Raw genomic sequence first — 21,765 nt, forward strand, 5'->3', positions numbered from 1 at the left:
CATGGATTTAATGAGTAGATATAATATTAACTCATTTGATTTACCGTTAGAACTAGAATACATAATCTCTAAAACATTAGAGATTACATAATCATCATAAAGAACGAAGATAACCGATGTAGAACAAGATGTAGAACGGAGATTATGCTTGAGGTATAGATTGCGATGTTGAGGCGTGTGATGTTGAGGCTTATGTTATTGGTGGTACTGGTGTTGCCGGTGCTGTTGTTGAAGCTGATAGGTTTTGCACCATGTTTTCCAAATTGATTACTCGAGAGCGAAGCTCGTTGACTTCTTCGATTACTCCGGGATGATTGTCGGTAGGAACGAGCGGATGAATAAGGTTTAGAATTTTAGATAGAATATAATCGTGACGAGATATCCTGGAAATAAGGGTGAAAATGGTGTTTCGGACTGATTCGCCGGTAAGTGTTTCAGGTTCTTCACCAAGAGGTGAATTTGGTTGGTGGAAGGGATCGCCTTCTTCGCGTCTCCATTGATTACGTCGACTACGAACCTATCCGATTAATTGGGGATGGCTGATTGGTTGATTCATTCTGGTGACGCTGATTCCGGAGCTTAGATGAACATCCATGTTGGAATAGCTGTCGGATTCTGAAGAACTTGAACTAGTGGCGAGTTCCATTTCGTACGATTGAGTAAAGGGTTTTTCGGTATAAAATGATTTTCGGCTATCGGATGGTATTCTAATTACATAGAATATCTATATATATAGAACAAAAGATTTCGTAGAATACGGAGGAATTTACGGAATATGTTAGGCAAAGTTTACAGTAACAGATACGCTAAGATATGAATTTTGTCTATACACTATTCATGCAATCAATGCAGTAAGATGTGTCGAGATTAAGAATGATAAGTAAATGATTCCCTAAGAAAGATAACCAGGTAATTTTCGACTCGAAATTATAAGCAAAACTTTTGACATGCAGACACGGTCGAAGTCCAGACTCACTAATGCATCTTAACAACTATCAGATAGACACACTGATGCAAGACCTGGTTCGCTAAGACCACCGCTCTGATACCAACTTTAATGCCCCGTTCATACCGATTATAAACGATTCATAATATTTGATTACATCGCGAGGTACTTGACCTCTATATGATACATTTTACAAACATTGCATTCGTTTTTAAAAGACAATCTTTCATTTCATCGACAGTTGATGGCATGCATACCATTTCATAATATATCCAACTATAATTGATTTAATAATAATCTTGATGAACTCAACGACTCGAATGCAATGTCTTTTGAAATATGTCATGAATGACTCCAAGTAATATCTCTAAAATGAGCAAATGTACAGCGGAAGATTTCTTTCATACCTGAGAATAAACATGCTTAAAAGTGTCAACCAAAAGGTTGGTGAGTTCATTAGTTTATCATAAACAATCATTTCCAATAATATAATAGACCACAAGATACTCATATTTCGAAAACAATCTGTGCAGGTCTGCTCATTGCTGTAAAATCATTCATACGATACATAAACACCTGGTAATCGATCTTAACAAGATGCATATATCATATACCCCGCATACCGGCATTCCGCACGGTCATGCAAAAGCATACAAACAGACCACACTTTTAAATATGATGGTTGTGTACACCTCACATACAGATCATATCTTTTAAAGTTGATGATTGTATACCTATTTCGAAGTACTAAAGCAGTTCAAATTCTCTGACTGGGGCTTGTGAGTGCCCATAGATCAATCTTTAGGATTCGCTTCAATTAGGGGCTCGGTTCCCTAATTCTTAAATTACCAGACTATAAAGGGGTGATATCCGGTGTACTCGTAACTCAATCGTAGAATGTTTTTAAGTACTTGTGTCTATTTCGTCAAACATTTATAAAAGCGCATGTATTCTCAGTCCCAAAAATATATATTGCAAAAGCATTTAAAAAGGGAGCAAATGAAACTCACTATACGATATTTTGTAGTAAAAATATGCATACGACGATTATAGAAGTTAGAAGAAGAAGTATGTTGAGGTGTTTACAAGGGTGATTTGGTGCTCGATTTAAATGTGAGACAAGGTGGGTTTACTTGTGGATAGGAACACAGGAAAAAAAATGATGATGTTTTCAAGTGAGGTGAATGAGTGATACATGTATTATATAAAAAATATCCATAAAGTTTCAATTATGCGCAGTACTACATCCATCTAATCAGTTCACGGGTAATGAAATAAGTTATTTGCTTTTGAAGAAAGAATCTATAAAGACATGTATGCATAACACATATACATATACATACAAATACAGTGAAAGCAATAATAATAATAAATAAAATAATATTAGCATAATAAAAAGATGTCTAACAAGTGAAATGAACGAGCACAAATAATAGTACAGCAGCCATAACTTTTAACTAGATATTTTGTACTGACAGTTTTCACGGAGTGGGTATCGTAGTTCGTTGTTAATCGGTGGCGGATAAAATTATTTAGAGAAATCCCAAATTTTTAAATTAAATTACTTTATTTATTTTAGTCATTAATATTTAAAACTATTTAAAATTATTAAATAAAAATTAAATTAGTTATTAGCTCCTAAACATAATTAATAAGCCAATAATTTATATAACTTATTTTCGGATCATCATTTATTTTAAAATCATATAAGTTTGAATTTTACCTTGCTTAATATCGATCGAATGACAATTGAGTGTTACTGTCGTTACTATATAGATTCGAAATCACAAAATATATATTTAATATACTTTATTTATGTAGATGTGTTTTAAATAATAATTATCACAATATCATATTTTATTTTTATTTTATTTTACTTAATTAATTTAAATAACAACAACATATAATATTTCAAATTATATTTTCAATTATTAGTCGTATATATATATACAAACATATCTATTTACAAATAGTTGTTCGTGAATCGTCGGGAATGGTCAAAGGTCATTTGAATATATGAAACAGTTCGAAAATTTTGTGACTCAACATTACAGACTTTGCTTATTTTGTCGAAATCATATAAAGATTTAGGTTTAAATTTGGTCGAAAATTTCCGGGTCGTCACAAAAACCGGCTAAGACGTTTAACTCGCATTTAAATAACTTATTTTATAATTTTTGGAAAATTTTATTTACTAAATCTCATATAGTAGGATATTTAATTACGAACGCGTGGGCGCTAGAATCATCAGAAACGGAGCTAAAACGAAGATTCTGGAGCGAAAACGGTGAAAGACAAATTACGATCCAAGTCATACGGCTTGCCTGTATGTAAACTGGCCTGCCAGCATCTGGGCACCAAAAACGGCTTGCCCTGGCATACGGCCTTGAAAAACGGCCTGCCAATACGGCTTTCCAGCATGAAAAACGGCATGCCAGCCGTTTGCCAGCCATTTTTCAGCAAAAATCATACCTTCCGTCCTACCTGCCGTCCCACTAGCCAGGGGTATTTTGCCAACTTATTTACAACTTTGCCATCAAGTCTTTCCTAAAAATAGGTGGCTCATCCCACCATTTCAACACACACCTTCTTCACTTCTCTCTTTACAACATCTCTCTATTGTCGCTCTCTAGTGATCAGTAAGATATTAGTTCTCTCTCTACTTTCTCTCTCTAGATTCTAGAGAGAGAAAAGTACAGATATTAGGAAAATAATTATCTCTCTATTGTTGCTCTCTAGTGATCAATAGGAGAATAGTATGTAGTTAGTAGTAGAAGCTATCAAGCATTGTAACGCTATGGATATTATGAAGAAATACAAGTGTTATTCTGCCAACATTATTCGGTAATATCTATCCTTTCTTTTATTAATTTATTATAATATTCTTGTTTAATGTTTGTGATTTATTAATATTAGAAATGCTTGTTGCCATGATGTGTGAGTAATTGCTTGATTATTTTCCATGATTTAATAATGTTAGTTACGGATGATTATCGTTTCGTACCCGCTTTCTGTCTATGATAATAAACCTCGTTATTATCATCATTCTACCAATAAACGTGATTAAAACCTTTTATAAAGTCGACAATTATAAGTTAATTAATTATCTGTGTTTATACATTGGTCAAGGTTTGAAACCATCGGAAATACTATAAAGTACATGAGAATTATCGTAGGACCAGATCGAGATATTGGTTAAGAGTATAAGGCTCGAGGAAATACTATTGTAACAATAGAGTACGGTGTTGATGTACTATAGGACCACTTGAGCATGGTCAAGGTTAGAAGCTATGGAACCACTGTAAGTGTAGTACATGGTGGATAACTAAGGGATTTATTGGGTAGATTTAAGTAAGGGCTGGTTTAAATCATAAATGGTAGTTTAACACACTACAATACAAACTAAGCTTATAAATCTTTAAGGATGACTGAAAACTATTAGAAGTTCTAATTTGTCTACAAACCCTTAGATTTTACCAAATCATTGACAGAAAGGAATTCGAAACACAATCATAACCTTTCACTTGGGTGATACACTAAGGTGTTAAGAAAGGTTGGATATTATATATATATATATATATATATATATATATATATATATATATATATATATATATATATATATATGCTTGTGCTACTTTATTCGTGCGCCCAAGGCTTGCATTGCATCCAAGATGGGCCGCTTATATCCTTAAACTGGATAAAGCGTCGGGAGTTGAGCATAGTCCATCCGATCAGAATCACGATAGCCTAGTTCCTCGTGATATGCTAATCGAGAAATCAATTAGTAGGGAATCTAGTGTTTACACCAAGGTATATCTATCCAATGAGTGTCTCGCAGTCATCCCGACACTACGTTATCTTAAATCATGGTGAACCACGTCTTCTCTGTCCTTAGATGTTGCATGCTATCTAGCTTATTTTAATTATATTGCTTTAATATTTTAAATACAATTATAAATCAAATCAACCCAACTATTGCCTTTACACAATTTGATATTCCGGATAAAGTGGTGTTTAGAATAAACCGGTTGGACTTGATTGTTGGATTTTCTGAACAGTCGCCAATTTATTGGGACCAAAAGGATCCTTCCTCTCCACACAAGGTGTACCTGGCCACTAGTCTTGGATACTAAATTGTGTACAAACCCAATCTTAATTATTAAATTATCTGAATAAGCTTCGTTTCAAGTTCGACTGCTCAAGGAACGACCCTAGGTCATATTTGTCCTTGCTAACCCATAGGAAGGAATAATAGATTTAGGCCAAGCAATATATAAATTAAACAATCAACTTCTTCTGTTGATATCCTGAGTTGACGTTTTGCGACCTAACGACACCGTATAAATAAACCGTCCGATTCGGGCATATCATAGGGAGAGTTAATTTTTGGCGCCACTGCCGGGGAGCGGTAGTACGATTTGGAGCATGTTTAGATTAGTTAGTCTTTAAGAGACCCTTTTGATTGAGACTAGCTTTGTCAGAAGCTACTAGTTTACCATAGTTAGGTTAGATAATATTAGCTTAATTTTGATTGATTAAAACATTTAAAATGGACTTCCTTATTAGTGACACTTTAGGATGGTTTAACCTACTTAGACCGCTAAGAATTCTTCTGACACATCCTTTCTTCTGTCCGATATCATACATTGTACCCATCCGACGAGATCCACACTTACCTGCCGATAGTTTGACGATGGCCGCGCGCATCACTCTTGCTAACATCACCAAACCCTCATTAGAAGGATGAGGAGGACCGATACTCTATCTAGAGGTTAACGGAGCATCTTTTGTGCTTAAGCATAACATCATACAACTCATTCAGAACCATTGCCAGTTCCACGGCTTACCAAATGATGATCCTAACTCTCACTTGGATAGATTCCTCTTCTTATCCAACTTATATAAGAGAAACGGGGTTGAACAAGATGTAGTTCGTCTTTATTTGTTCCACTATTCCTTAACTCTTCATGCAAAAACCTGGTTCGAGGGGTTAGAACTCAACTCTATCACCTCATGGGAGGAAATGGCAACAACTTTCTTAATCAAGTACTTTCTCCCATCAAAACAAATAAGACTTAGGAATGATATCGTAAAATTTCAACAAGCATACGATGAATCACTCTACACTGCATGGGAAAGATTCAAACATTTCCTTCGAAGATGCTCGAACCACCGTCTTGAGAGCTCTGTTCAAATTTTGACCCTCTACAAAGGTCTGAATTGGAAAAACAAGTCTACTCTTGATGCTGTTTCTCAAGGTAACTTCATGAACTTCACTGCTGAAGAGGCCCGGAGATTGATCGAGGAGATGACTATGCACCATCACGATTGGAATACGGAAGAGCACATTTCATCAGCAACACCGCTTTCCCGCCTCCGATCCTATCGAAAATAAAACCGTCAAATTTCTCTGGGAACAAATAGAAAACCTCACCAAAGAAGTCGGAGAGCTAAAGAAACTCCCGCAACATGTGTCTCAAGTACAATTATGCCAGAATTGTACTGACCCACATCCGGCCAAGGTATACGAGGCTGAATGTGAGGAATCTATTGTCTACTACGATAAGATCCTAGCTCATCTGCACAACCAACCCACGAAACACACTACCCCACCAGAGACAAGTTAATACGATGTCTTAGTGCGAATCATCAACATGATCACAGTAAGACAAGACGCAGCTGACTTAGTCATAACTAATCACTTGAGTAGTCTTGAAAATCAAATACGCCAGCTAAATCAATGTCTCGATTCTCTAGGTTATCCTAAAAATGACTCAAGGGTGACACATAGCCAACCTTCAGTTTCTTCTAAGGAGAAGAAACTAACTAATACCCGTTCGATAGTAGTTATTTAGTCATTACCTACACCTACTGGGAAAGCACCGCACCCATTCTCGGGCCGTCTCAAGCAAAGACACAACAAGATGAAATCTTTCAAGCTTGACGGTAAATTTTTAGACACCATGTTTAAAAATCCTCATAGTTAGAAGTATTTTAGGAAACTCCTATCAACCAAGGATAAGGTACCCGAAGTACTCAATGTCCCGCTGAACGCGGATTGTTCAGAATACTCTTCTTGAAAAACTAGGGGATACCGGACTATTTACCCTTCCTTGTTCTATCTACCAATCAAGTACTATCTATTCTCTAGGTGACCTTGGTGCCAACATAAATCTCATGCCATACTCACTGTTCCAGAGACTCGAAATTGGAAACCTTAACCCTACCAAAATCAGCATCCAGCTAGCTGACCAATCCACTAGATATCCTAAGGGAATAGGTGAGAACGTCATGGTTAAGGTCGACAAATTCCTTTTTCCAACCGACTTTGTGGTTATGGATTTTAAAGAAGACGTGAAAACCCTATCATCTTAGGAAGGCCCTTCATGAATACAGCCAAAGCGATCGTTGACGTTTATTCACGGACTATCACCTTGAGAGCCCATAGAAAAGAGGTCACTTTCACAATCAACGAGTCTGTATGTCCTTCTGATGGGAACGGCGAAATAAATACCATATCCACTAGGAAAGTAGCCTTCTATTTCGAGAATGAGGAGAATAAGATAGAAGTAGAAGACAAGAAGAATAATCACTCCACACCAACCCAATCTTCACTCCCACCCCCATTTTGATCTTTTAATGACTGGAGAGGATTTCGTTCTAGAAGAACTCTCTGAACCAATTATACTTGAAGCTCCCGACCAGAGTGCCGAGGAGGTGGATGAAGAAATAGAAATGGAAAGCCCGAATGAGAAGAAAGAGATGAAGGATTCTAGTACTGAAGTAGTTGTTAATGTTGCTACCATATTGGAGACATCAATGGATATCGTCCCACCTCCATCCTTAGAGTATAACATTACGACCAACTTGAAGTCACAAAGAAGAAAGACGGGTTTTGCGTCAGGGTTGACCTATAAACCATCACTCAAATACATAATGACATACACATCATGGAGTGATGAGGACCCCTTTGACTATCTCGTTCCACTCAAGGAGGAAGAAGAAGTTGGATTCTTTGTTATACCTCAAGTTAAACAAAGCATTCACTTCAAACTAGCTTCTCTTCTCATTGGACATACCTTATTCTATGTCATCTTCAATCCCATAGGTATGTTTCAATATTACCTCTTGTGTCTACTGATGGATGCAAGGGAGCTGCCTAGATTTCCTGAAAAATAAGGCTAGAATCAGGCTCGTGACTCGAACAAAAACAAGCGCTTCTCGGGAGGCTAGAATCAGTGAGTCTATGGCCTAAAGCTGAATCACTTGTCTAGGTTTGATCTTTTCCTTTTTTACAAGTAATAGACAGTTATTGATGCCGGTGATGGAGACTCTTTGAATAATGATAAAACGACAAGGAAACTCGTTGATTGTTTCATTACAAATTATTGGTAAATGGTGTATGGAGGATGAGAACGCCCTAATGAGCTCGAGTACACTTCAAGAAGACCGATTTGAATCTAGCAGAAGATAGTTCTGACTCAGTCTACCTTCAGATCCTCAGCTCACAGCCGCACCCAAGGGGAGTAATTCGTTTCTTTCTCTTCGTTTATTTATTTTTCTTCGTTATATCCTTAAAATATACCCTATCATAAGCTTATCACTAAGTGTAGGATTCCAACCCAATATTGAGCTTAGATACATTTTTCGACACCTTCAAACTCTAAGTGTGGGATTTTAGCTCCCTAAAATCTAAGAATGAACATTAGGGACAATGTGTGATGACCCGACAAAATTGCTATTGACGGCGTCGTCAACTTAGATCCCGTTACGTGGTCATAGTCCCTAAATGAGACGCGTTTGACCAAAATTATGTCGCATTCATTTGAATCGTATAAGACTTACAAAGTTTAGTTCACCAAACGGTTCGACAACAAGTTTAAGTTTACAAAAGTAATAAAGTATAATTGAAATATCTTGCGACATAATAAGTTAAAAATCATAGTTGCTATAAATAGCGTAAGTATGCATGCTTAAAGTTCGAATCCAAAGGTTCTATCACTAGCGTATGCATGTATGCTTGACCCCAAGCAAGTAATCAAAGTATGCGGAAACATGTATCAAGTAGCCAAGTATGAACCTGAGAAACATATAGAAAACTGTCAATGAAAACGTTGGTTAAATCATAGGTGTATTTGTAAAAGTATGTCTTTGAACCACAAGATTTTGTTCAAGTGATTTCCAAATCGTTTACATTCCAAAAGTTGTTGTTTGTATCACGAGCACCCAATTACCAAGGCTTAACTGAATAGTACCTCTGCATCATAGTGTTAGTACCTACACTATATCCCGAAAATATGTTTCATTCATCCGAATGAGGGTTCGTCAAACCCGTATGGCCACACAACATAAGTTCTCGCTTACACCCTACAAGTGTAACTAATGATAATTGGACTTGAGAATTTTCGTTCTAACTCGTACGTGGAATGTTTGTTTTCGTACTTGTGTTCAACGTATAAAAGTATAAACCGTATATGTTTCTCATCCCATGATTTAAAAGTATAAAAGTTATTGAAAAGATGGGACTATGATCTCACCGTAGTTGCATGCCAAAGTACTTGAAATTAAACGTTGTGCAAATAAAAGTTGCTTAGCCTTGACCTAAATAAATAAGTCGTATCAATTGCCGATTACGATACAAGGTCGGGCGAAATGTGTTTAATTAGTCCTATGGCTCGTTACGACTCGATTAATATAGCATGTGAATCAAATTGTCAAGTTTCATGCGAGATATACGTATAAAAGCACGTTAGAACGATTGCATAAGTGTTTGGTTAAGTTTGACTAAAAGTCAAACTTGGTCAAAGTCAAAGTCAACGGGGTCGGGTCGAGTTTCCGACAATTTTTCCATGATGAGAAAACATATATAAATATGTTGTCCAAGTTTCATGTTAATCGGAGTTGCGGTTAAGCGGGGGTGAAACTGTGGAATCACAAAGGAGTTTGATCAGCCAGTTTCAAGCCTTTCAGACCCTACTCCGCGATCGTGGAGGATTGTGTGTGGGGAGCTCCGCGATTGCAAAGGTGGCTTTTCCAGGAGCTGTTATGCTGAATTTTTCATATGCACGATTCAAACTCCAAACAAACATAACTAATGAACCGTAAACATTCAAAACATGTGTCTTATATCGTTGGAAAGGTAATTTAACGAGGAATACAACTAAACACTTATCATCAATCAAATACATCATTTTCAATAACCGAATCCTCATCGAATGATCATTATTTAACGTTTCAAGCTCAAAAATGCAAATGGTGATTCGGGCATCCAATTTACACATACGATATGCTGTTTCGAAGGTAATTAAACATACATTGCAACTAAACACTTACTAACCATGTTTCATAGAATTCAAAGCATCAAAAGTTCATTTTAAAAGCTATCAAACCCTAACCAAGAATCAAGAATTTTACATTTATGTTAATGAAGTTTTTCTAAGTCAACCAACATACCAAAACGAAGCTAATGATGCCAGTAACACATTTAATATATGAACTTTAATATTTAAATAACTTTTAATCCACCAAAACTCAAGATTAAGCACACTCATTTCAAGTTCATGCTAGTTTGTACAAAACAACAAGATCGAGCAAATAAATCACATATTCATGCTAGACTCGAGCCATAGACACTAACTAACACCATTTCAAGTCTATAAAACGAATTTAGAGAAATCTAGAGTTTTAGAAAAGTTACCCAAAAGTGATGAAGTTAGTATCAAAACATAGAGGAAGATGCAAGGATTTTAAAAGTACAATTTGTTTGAGTTGAGGCTTGCTAGATCTTGAGTAGATGATGAATCTTTGTTGAAGATGAAAAGGTTGCAAAAAAATGGAAGTATTACTTGAAAGAAAATGGAAAAGGTAAAAAAGAAATGAAATGAATGGAGGAGGTGAGGTGGTTGACTAGTTGACCTAGTCACTACTTTGGCCACTTGACACGATTAGTCCCTCAAGTTTAAAAGCAGGTGCATGAATTAATCGAACGAATTATTTTTAAATATGCTAGAGTAAACGAAAGATGTTATAATTAAATAACGGGAATATTAAGAATGTTAGTTAACGAAAGGTACGAATTTAGATAACGAAAGACATTATTTAAAAAAAACGACGGGCGTTAAAATGAATTAACGAAAAAAGTCGGGTTGTTACATTACCCACACCTTAAAAGAAATTTTGTCCCGAAATTTAGTTGGAAGTAGTAGTTACGAATGAGTGAAGGTACTTCCTTTTCATTTGATCTTGTCTTCCCCACGCAAACTCGGGTTCTCTGTTGGCATTCCAACAAATTTTGACAATCAGGGTTTTACTTTGTTTTAAGGTTTGGTTTCACGATCCATAGTTTCAACCGGTTCTCTTATGAAGTGGAGTTTGTCATCGGTGGTAAGCTTATCGAAAAGAATAACAAGTTCTTGTTCCGCAAGATACTTCTTTAAGTTTGATACATGGAATGTAGGATGAACGGAATTCGATTGAGTTGGGAGTTCGAAACGGTAAGCAACGGGTCCAATACGCTCCAAGATTTCAAAAGGATCAAAATATCACGGATTTAGATTTCTACGTTTCTCGAAACGGATTACACCTTCTCAAGGTGCGACTTTTAGCATCACACGGTAACCTATTTGGAATTTGAGAGGTTTACGTCTAACATCGGCATAGCTCTTTTGGCGACTACGGGTCGTTTTGGGTCTTTCTTAAATATGAATAAATTTTCTCGATCATTCACGAATAATCTCGGGCCGGGTGAATTTGATTATCATTTACTTGGTTTGACAATAGGAGAACGGCATTTCCGGTCATATAAAATTTCAAAAGGTGTGACGTTAAGACTCGAATGGATACTATCGTAGTAAGAGATATCGGCTTAGGATACAAATACAAGTTCGTAATATATTTTTCCAGGATTTGAATTGTACGTTTGATGTTATGCGAGGTGTATATAAAATAGCTTATATTTTACTAGGAAAAACTATTAAATACGATACAATTTTACACAAGATATTTATTTATTTAGAGAATGGATATACTTAAACCTTGCTACAACACTTATAGGCAGTGTACCTAATCGTACAGTAGTGTAGTTTTTAGTAAGTCCGGTTCGTTCCACAGGGAATCTTTTTTTAAACAAAGCTCAACGCTATATTAGTTTACTTTTATAAAAATACAAACATATATATATAAGTAATATTATTATTATAAAGGGGGGTTTTTACCGTTTAATGACCGGTTTGTCGATTTTAAAACTTTAGTCGCAGTTAAAACCTAATGTAAAATATTAAATAAATAAAAGACTTAAATTAAAACTTAAAGTAAATAATGATAATGAAATTGCGAATAATAAAAGTGCGATAAAATAAACTTGCGATAATTAAAAAGTACGATAATTAAAAGTGCGATTAAACAACAATAAATAAAAGTGCGATAATTAGAAGTGCAATTAAATATAAAATAAAGGAAATTAAATATGAAATAAAAGAATTATGCTTATTTAAACTTCCGTAATCATGATGTTTGACGTGTTGATTTTAGTTTTATGCCCATGGGTTAATTGTCTTTTGTCCTGGATTATTTAATCTGTCCGTCTGGTTTTTGTCCATAACAGTCCATCAGTCATAAATATAAAGTGCGAGTGTCCTCGTCAAATTATTATTATACCCGAAGTTAAATATTCCAACTAATTAGGGATTCGAATTGTAACAAGGTTTTAATACTTTGTTTAATGAATACACCAGGTTATCGACTGCGTGTAAACCAAGGTTTTACTACTTTGTTAACAATTACACCAATTACCCTTAAATGTAATTTCACCCCTGTTTTAATTATTCTAGTGGCTATTAATCCATTCCCGTGTCCGGTTAAATGAACGATTATTCGTACATATAAATACCCCGCCCATCGTGTCCGATTGAGTGTATATGGTAATTTATAGGGACGCCCAATTGTAAATCTTTATATTAACATTAACAAACTTTCATTTAGTTAAACAAATATAAAGCCCATTAATAGCCCATAGTCTAATTTCCACAAGTGTCGTTCTTTTGTCCAAACCCCAATTACCCAATTTTAGTAATTAGCCCAACATCATGATTACTTCGTTTTAAATAAGCATAATAATAACTTAGCTACGGGACATTAATATAAAAAGGTTGAACATAACTTACAATGATTAAAAATAGCGTAGCGTTACACGGACAGAATTTCGACTTACACCCTTACAACATTCGCTAACATACCCTTATTATTAGAATTATAATTAAAATTAAAATTAAAATATAAATTATATATATATATTTTACGTATATATGAGAGAAGAGAGATTGATGGATATATTTTTGGTTCACCAAAGCTCGATTTTATAGGAGATGTGGCCTGACTTTTCATGCCATGCGATCGCATGGACTTTCTTCTTCCTGGCCATGCGATCGCATGGCCAGCTGGGAGAGCTCACATGTTGCTTGTTTCCTTGTGCCGACGTTTTATAAATAATATAATATATTAAATAATTATAAGAATTATTTAAATATTATATTATATTTATGTGCATAGTTGACTTGTAATTTTTAGTCCGTTGTGTCGAGCATTGAGAGTTGACTCCGGTCCCGGTTCCAGATTTTCGAACGTCCTTGCGTACAATTTTATATTTTGTACTTTGCGTTTTGAATCTTGTACTCTTGTAATTTCGAGACGTTTCTTATCAATAATTGGAACCTCTTTGATTGTCTTTTGTACTTTTGAGCTTTTTGGTCGTTTGCGTCTTCAATTCGTCGAATCTGTCTTTTGTCTTCACCTTTTATTATTTAAACGAATATCACTTGTAAATAGAACAATTGCAACTAAAAGCTTGTCTTTCTTGAGGAATAATGCTATGAAATATATGTTCGTTTTTAGCATTATCAAATATTCCCACACTTGAGCGTTGCTTGTCCTCAAGCAATGTCGTCTTGAAATACTAGAATCACTTCTTTATTCTTCACACTTTGTACATCAATGATTTCTATACGGCGGTATAAACAATGGTAGTAACGATATGGTTTACAGTCCCACATGACTATAAAAATTTAGATCCATTAAGGAAATTAGATCTTTATGAAAACATTTGATCTTTTGAAAATTAAATCTAGTTTTTACCCTAGATAAGTTTTCCGGAATAACCCTTTACCGGTGTTTGCAAAATATTTTTGTGGGTTTGGTAGGTTTTAGATTTGAAAATTTTAGCTCAAAACTTATGGTTTTGTGTCACCCACTTGCTAACCTTGTATTTGGAAAGCAACACGTCCAGTTCACTTGTCCCGTATATTACCTTTCGGTAAACTACCGTCCAGTTGTAAAGGAAAGCATTGAACAAGCAACTGTTAAGGCAATGTCCTCTGACATGCTTTTAATTATGGTCTATAACGTGTCGGACGCAATTACTATCCTTGGTAGGAGCAATAGTAAAGTTCATCCTTATGATTTTTCGGTATGGCACGAGGTCCTGTCTTTGACCACTACGCAACCACCGTTCTTACAGTTGACACCCGATTTGATTCAGGTGACCTAATGAATTCCAGGTGAATTCCTAGGATTTTACGTTCAATGGTAATGAACGCATTAAAAGTAGGGTTTTCAGAAAACAAATCGGTTTGTAATTTTGATCAAAATATTTTCTCGTTCAAGCTCGAGTTTAGATATCATTGAATTCCATGAGTTTGTAATTCTCAATCTTTAAGGTCAATCTCAAGGATTGAGTGATATCAGTCTTAAAAGCTGATTTTTAATCTTTAAGGAGATTATCCTTTCTGGGGATCTGATTCATTAGTCTTATCCAGCTAATTTGCATGGTGCCCCCCCCCCATTGTACGAGATAAATCCTTCTCATGGTTAGGATAAATCTGACCACTTGGCGACCCTGTTTAATGCTGAGGTCCGTGGATTTCCTGCTGATTTTAGTGATGACTTTTCTAGATTTTTCGTCAACCTACAGCTGGTCTGGACGACAACTTCATGACCTAGATCAAGAAGCGCGTTTCTTTTTCGGAAGACTTTACTTCCTTTTAATGATGGAATTGATTCATCGTGTAGATCCATCTCTTCTTTTCTTTCATTGGGTAAAACAGTTTAGTTTAGTCCAAAGCAAAAGTATTTTCAGTTATTTGTTACAGATATATGTGACATATGTTTAAAATAACTTGGTAAATTTTCCCACACTTGGGTTTTATTTTCCTTTTTTTATCGTCCTTTATTCCATTTTAAATGAATTTCAACATTTTGGTTTGTTTCTCAATTTATGTCCTTTCCGAGGTAACAATAATTTCGGTGTTAACACCTAGTTTTATCGTTCATAAATATGTATAAACATGATTTTGAGTTCATTTAATTGAAAATTTTGAAAATTTTTACTAGAATTGGGTAGTCAGTATATAAGACTAGGGCTGTTCTTTTTTATCAGAGAGCACTAGATTCTAATACAACTACTATGTTACTAGTATTTTTAATGGTTACCAAGTGTATAAAGTAAAAATTTTTAAAATCCGAAAGAATTTAACCCCTTCCCACACTTAAGATCTTGCAATGCCCTCATTTGCAAGAAATCAGTAACAATTTAAATTATTGAGGGTGATTTGTGTGAAAATGATTAAATTTTACCAAAATTTCCAAATATATTGGCGTTTGTTTGCTGAATGATAAATGGTGCACATCATTTGTTCATTCCGTCTGTTGTGACATCATATTTATTTGTCATCTTGTCGTCAAAATTAGTAGCTTTTGCTGAACTTAATGCCAGTCTTTGAAAATGCGCTGTTTTACCCTGTTTTGAACAATCGACAATATACATACATACAAGTATAATCATGCATGGCAATTTGAAATGGGACTTAATATCCCACTTTCAAATTCTAAATATGAAATATTAGTACACAATAATAATAAAATAATAAAAATTACACAAATTTATCCAATAACATAAGTTTAAACATGAAAAAGTCAAAAGATAAAAACATAAAAATCATAAAAATAACCAATTGGAACTAAATCAGTCTGGATAGGGGTTCCAGTTCATCTCATTGGGTGGGTTCCATTGTTGGTTATAGGTGTTCTGATAGGCTTGGTTATAGTCATACCGGTTAAAGGGTGGTCGGATATCGGGGCTATGTGGCGGAAAATGAGCAGGTCGAGTAGGTACATAGTTATTTGGTACCTGATATGATAGCTGGCTCATGATTTGGTGCTGATGAACTAACCAGCTATCATGTTGGCGTCGCCTATAATCCTCGTATACTCGCTCGGAGTTCCACTGCTCATACATACTATGTCTTGCCGCGTTCGTCATTGCTTCCTCATCTATACGAACGTGGACGTCAAGAATAGCATCTCGAAAGACATCCCTAATGTCTTCCGCCTCCTCCATTTCCTCGTCTGAGCCTCTCTCTACCTGAGGATGAGATCCCTCATAGGGTACTGCCTGGTTACGTCTACTTTTCAATACTTTAGCACCCACATAAACTTTCAATCCTAAGGGCTCAACCTGTTCTCTACAAATCTGTAATGGACCCCCTTGGTTCCTATCAACACCTAAATACTCTCCAATGAGAGTAACAAAAATACCTCCTCCTATTATACTCCCGTCCTGCATTCCCTCTATCATTTTAGATAAATAAAAAGCAACACAGTAAGGGATATTGACAAAGCTTCTAGGATCCCGAATACACTTTAGGTAGAATAAATCATATAAGGTAATTTTTTCTTTATTATGACCTCTTTGTGTAATCGAGTTGGCCAAAAATCTATGAATAATACGAAGCTCGGCCCTTTTAATATGTGTATAGGAGTGTCCTCCTGCTCGTGTAAAAACATCAAAATGTGACATACGCCTCCAAATGGCGTCAGCGTCAAAGTTACTATCTACCCGTTCACCATAATGAATCAAGTTTGTACAATCGGGTAATAGCAACTCACCAGGAGTATAAATCTGTAAGGCCCTGGCCATGTCCAGCATGGACATTCTGTACATCCTACCGCCAAGGATAAACCTAAGAAATCTTCTATCATCTATCCTAACTATATTTGTATCAAGTGATACAGTACTCATCAACTCAACACACCATTCCTTATATACAGGTCTACGAATGGTGAAAAGACGTTCCCAATCTGTAAAAGAAGAACTGCCATACCTTTGAACTAAAAGCTGTCTAACACGGTCAGCTAGATGGACCGTTTCCAAAGGGGCCCAATCAATTACCCTTGGCACCTCTACATTTTTTGTTACCAATTTGAATTTGTTCCTTTGATATGTCTCGTAATCTCTCCATCTTCTATCAAATCTCAGATTAGGATGTAGAGTGTGCTCAGGAATCGTTGGGAATTCTACTGGCGGCCTCATTGGTAATACTATGAATTCATCAACAAACTGTACTGGATCATAATAAGGTATGTGCTGATCAGGCTGTTGTTGTTCCTGTTGTGGTTCTTGTTCGTGTTGCATTTCTGGTTCTGGTTCTGGTGCTGGTGCTGGTCGTCTAGATGATGATGTTCCTGAACCTCCAGTATCGGCTCTCTGTAAAACACATTAAACACAAAAATTGTGCATCCAAATATGCATTAGTGTTAGCAAAATAACAACTTAAAACAATCACTATAACATGTTAAATCAAAATTAAACTTATACACATTTTCACAATTTTTCACAATTCTACACTTTTCAAATAAGCACATATGAAAATGTATACAAAATTCATAAGCATTTAACTCAAATAACATGTCAAAATATTCATTACTAATAATTTAACAAGTCTCAAATGGCAAATATATCAAATTAATCAAGTTCATGAATTTTGAACTTAAAAAGTCCACTTTAATCTCTAAAAATCATGTTTAGGATCATTGTTTTGATCATTTAACTATCTAAACATGTTACACTACTCAATTTGGCAATAATTTATGACAAAAATCGGCCATAATCTGTTTATATCAAAAAGCCCCAAATTGCTCAAGAACACAAACCCTAGATTTCTAAAAATTTTGAAGTTTTTGGCTTCAAATCATGTTAAATAGCATCAATCTAGGTTATACATGCATAAAATACTAACAATTTATCACTAATTACACTAGAAATTAACAAAATTGCATTAGGTAAAAAATTGGTAATTATCACAAAAACTAGGAATTTATAGAGTTTAGGGGTGTAATTTTTACCAATTTGCTGAGGAATGAGAATCTAGGCATGATTAGAGCAAGAAAAATGACGAATTACGGTGAATTTTGGTGAAATTTGGTGAATATTTGGGAGTATTTTCGGGTATGTGTGTGTGTTGTGGTGTAGAAGCAGACTCTCTGCTGTTTTTGTTCCTGACCAGCATTTGGTCCCCATGCGATCGCATGGGTTCCAAGTGCAAACCCCATGCGATCGCATGGGGTGCCGGCTACAGTGTTTTCAGCTTTTTTTTTTTTTTTTTTATAAAACCTTATACTTTATAAAACTTATAATTATTTAAATTTTAAAAATTTGGTTTCCTTTAGGAGCGAGGGCGTTTCGGATCGTTGTCCTAGTCTGTCCCTTGACAAAATTTTAAAATTTGTCAAATCAAAGCGCTGTTTTTTAAAAGTAAAGATTTTTGGGTTTTTTAATGTTTTTGGCATACTTTATTTCAATAAGATTAAAAATAATGATAATAAAAGTTCTCGTCCCTCCCTCGGGTAAAGCAATTTCGGTTCAAAGACCTAGTCTTCAACTTACGACGAATTTTAAAAATCATATTTTTAACTTAATGAGATAAAGTAAATTTTTGTTTTTAAATTCACACAACATAAATATAAAATTCAAAATTAATATTAAAAAAAATCACACCAAACTTAAAATTTGAAATGCATAAAATTAAAAATTCATATTTTAAAAATTAAAAATTCACACCAACTTTAATTTAAAAATTTATAAATTTATATCAAACTTATATTAATTTTTTCAAATATTTACAATTTTAAATATATTGTTTTTACAAAAATTACAATATTAATTTAAGATTTAAATATTAATTTTAAAAACATGGTAAAAATAAAATTAAAAATCTTTTTGTCTTTTTATCCCACTTTAATCAATCAAATATTATCAAAAATATGCGCCCCTCTTTTCGGTAAAGTAATTTCGGTTCCAAGACCTAATTTAACTCATGACGAATTTTTGAAATATTTTGGGTTGATTGTTTAAAGATATTTATACCTTAAGAATAAACGTTAAATTTCGCAGTGATGTAATAAATTTTTGAATGATATCAATAATTTCGGTCGCCAAACCTAATTTTATTTAATACCAATTTAATACTTTTTAGCGAACAAATTAGCGTTTATTATCAAAAGGTTAAAAATAAAAATAAAAATAAAAACTGTACAGACATACCTGTGAAATAGATTTCTTAGTTATATGATCTATCCCATTCATAAGATAGTCGGTTTAATTGATTTTCCATGGCTACATAGGCGTAACCTCGAGCATTCAGTGTCTTTTCTTCTAAACATATGAACGGTCCGTCTCTGCATAAAGTAACAAATTCGGTATTTGAATAGGTTTGATTATTTGAACATTTACCTCCATGTGACCATTTTCCGCATTTGTGACATCGTTCTAGGTGTCGTGCTCTTCTTTTCGCTGCGGATTTTGATTTTCCTTTACCAAATTGTAACTTATTATCTTCGCATCTGGATTCTTTTCTAACTTCGTCCATTCTTTCTCTGATTACTGATACTATTTCACTCGGGAGTATGTCATTATTACATTTTGTGATCAAAGCGTGTAGCATTAGACCATGGTTTAGTTCACAGGCAGTCTTCATTTCGTAAAAACCTAAAAAAAATAAAAATTCAGAATGGGGGAAGAAGACTAGTTCTTTAGGGTCTGCTAGGGAAAGACCATTCGGGTTCCATTTTCGAGAACTACACGAAAACAGACAATCTAACTCTAACAGAAATACATATTATCCTTTAAAGACTTGATTCTCCCCACACTTAGTTAGCTGTGGTGTCGAAATTGTGATTAACTTCGTTGTTGACTTCCATCGGACCATGTATGTAATGTTTAACTCTGTGACCATTAACTTTAAATTCAATCCCATTTGAATTTATTAATTCTATCGTTCCGTATGGGAAAACTCTTTTGACTATGAATGGTCCAGACCATCTTGATTTCAATTTTCCAGGAAATAGCTTGAATCGTGAATTGAAAAGAAGAACTCTGTCTCCTTCTTTAAATTCTTTTGAACTTCTGATTCTTTTATCATGCCATTTCTTCGTTCTTTCTTTATAGATTAACGAATTTTCGTATGCTTCATGTCTTAATTCTTCTAATTCGTTTAGTTGACTTAATCGTAGACGTCCGGCTTCATGTAAATCAAGATTACATGTTTTCAAAGCCCAAAATGCTTTGTGTTCAATTTCTACTGGAAGATGACATGCTTTTCCATAAACAAGTCTAAAAGGTGTGGTTCCAATTGGAGTTTTGTAGGCTGTTCTAAAAGCCCAGAGTGCATCCTCCAATTTAATGGACCATTACTTCGGATTTGATCCTACGGTTTTCTCTAGAATACGTTTTAAAGCTCGGTTGGTATTTTCAACTTGTCCACTTGTTTGTGGATGATATGCGGTGGAGATTTTATGAGTTACTCCATATCTTTTAAGAACTTTCTCAAGTTGATTATTACAGAAATGAGTACCCCGATCACTTATTAAAGCTTTCGGTGTTCCAAACCTTGCAAAAAGACGTTTTAAAAAGTTGACTACAACTCGTGCATCGTTAGTTGGGAGAGCTTGTGCTTCCGCCCATTTAGATACATAATCAATGGCTACGAGTATATATAGATTATTATGAGATTTTGGAAATGGACCCATAAAGTCAATACCCCAAATGTCAAATACTTCACATACTTGGATGACATTTTGTGGCATTTCATCACGTTGACTTATTTTTCCGGCCCTTTGACAAGCATCACAGGATTTGCAAAGAAGGTGTGCGTCTTTGTAAATTGTAGGCCAATAGAATCCAGCTTCATAAACTTTTCTTGCTGTTAGTTGAGGCCCATAATGCCCTCCTGTTGGTCCTGTGTGACAATGGTTTAATATTTTACTAGCTTCATCTCCAAATACACATCGGCGTATTATTCCATCGGGACAACTTTTAAACAAATGTGGATCTTCCCAGAAATAGTGTTTTATATCACTGAAGAATTTCTTTCGTCTTTGGTACGATAATCCTTTTTCAAGGAATCCACAAACTAAGTAGTTTGCATAGTCTGCAAACCATGGGATTTCTTTATAATCTATCTTCAATAGATATTCATCAGGAAAGTTGTCTTGTATGGCCGATTCATTTAGAACTTCTAACTCGGTATTTTCAAGACGAGAAAGATGATCAGCGGCGAGATTTTCTGCTCCTCTTTTATCTCGGATTTCAATATCAAACTCTTGTAAGAGTAAGATCCAACGGATTAATCTTGGTTTAGCATCTTGTTTTGAAAATAGGTATCTAAGAGCAGAATGGTCGGTATAGACCACCGTTTTTGCTAGAACGAGATATGATCGAAATTTGTCAAAAGCAAAGACAATAGCAAGGAGTTCTTTTTCAGTAGTTGTATAGTTCGTTTGTGCTCCTTGTAATGTCTTACTAGCATAATATATAGGTTGAAATCGTTTTTCAATCCTTTGTCCTAAAACGGCTCCCATTGCAAAATCACTTGCATCGCACATTAGTTCAAATGGTAGATTCCAATTTGGTGTTATCATGATCGGTGCATTAGTGAGTTTCTCTTTAAGAATATTAAAAGATTTGATACACTCATCTGAAAAGATGAATG

Source organism: Rutidosis leptorrhynchoides, chromosome 4 (assembly GCF_046630445.1).
Source record: "Rutidosis leptorrhynchoides isolate AG116_Rl617_1_P2 chromosome 4, CSIRO_AGI_Rlap_v1, whole genome shotgun sequence".
Taxonomy (NCBI): domain Eukaryota; kingdom Viridiplantae; phylum Streptophyta; class Magnoliopsida; order Asterales; family Asteraceae; genus Rutidosis; species Rutidosis leptorrhynchoides.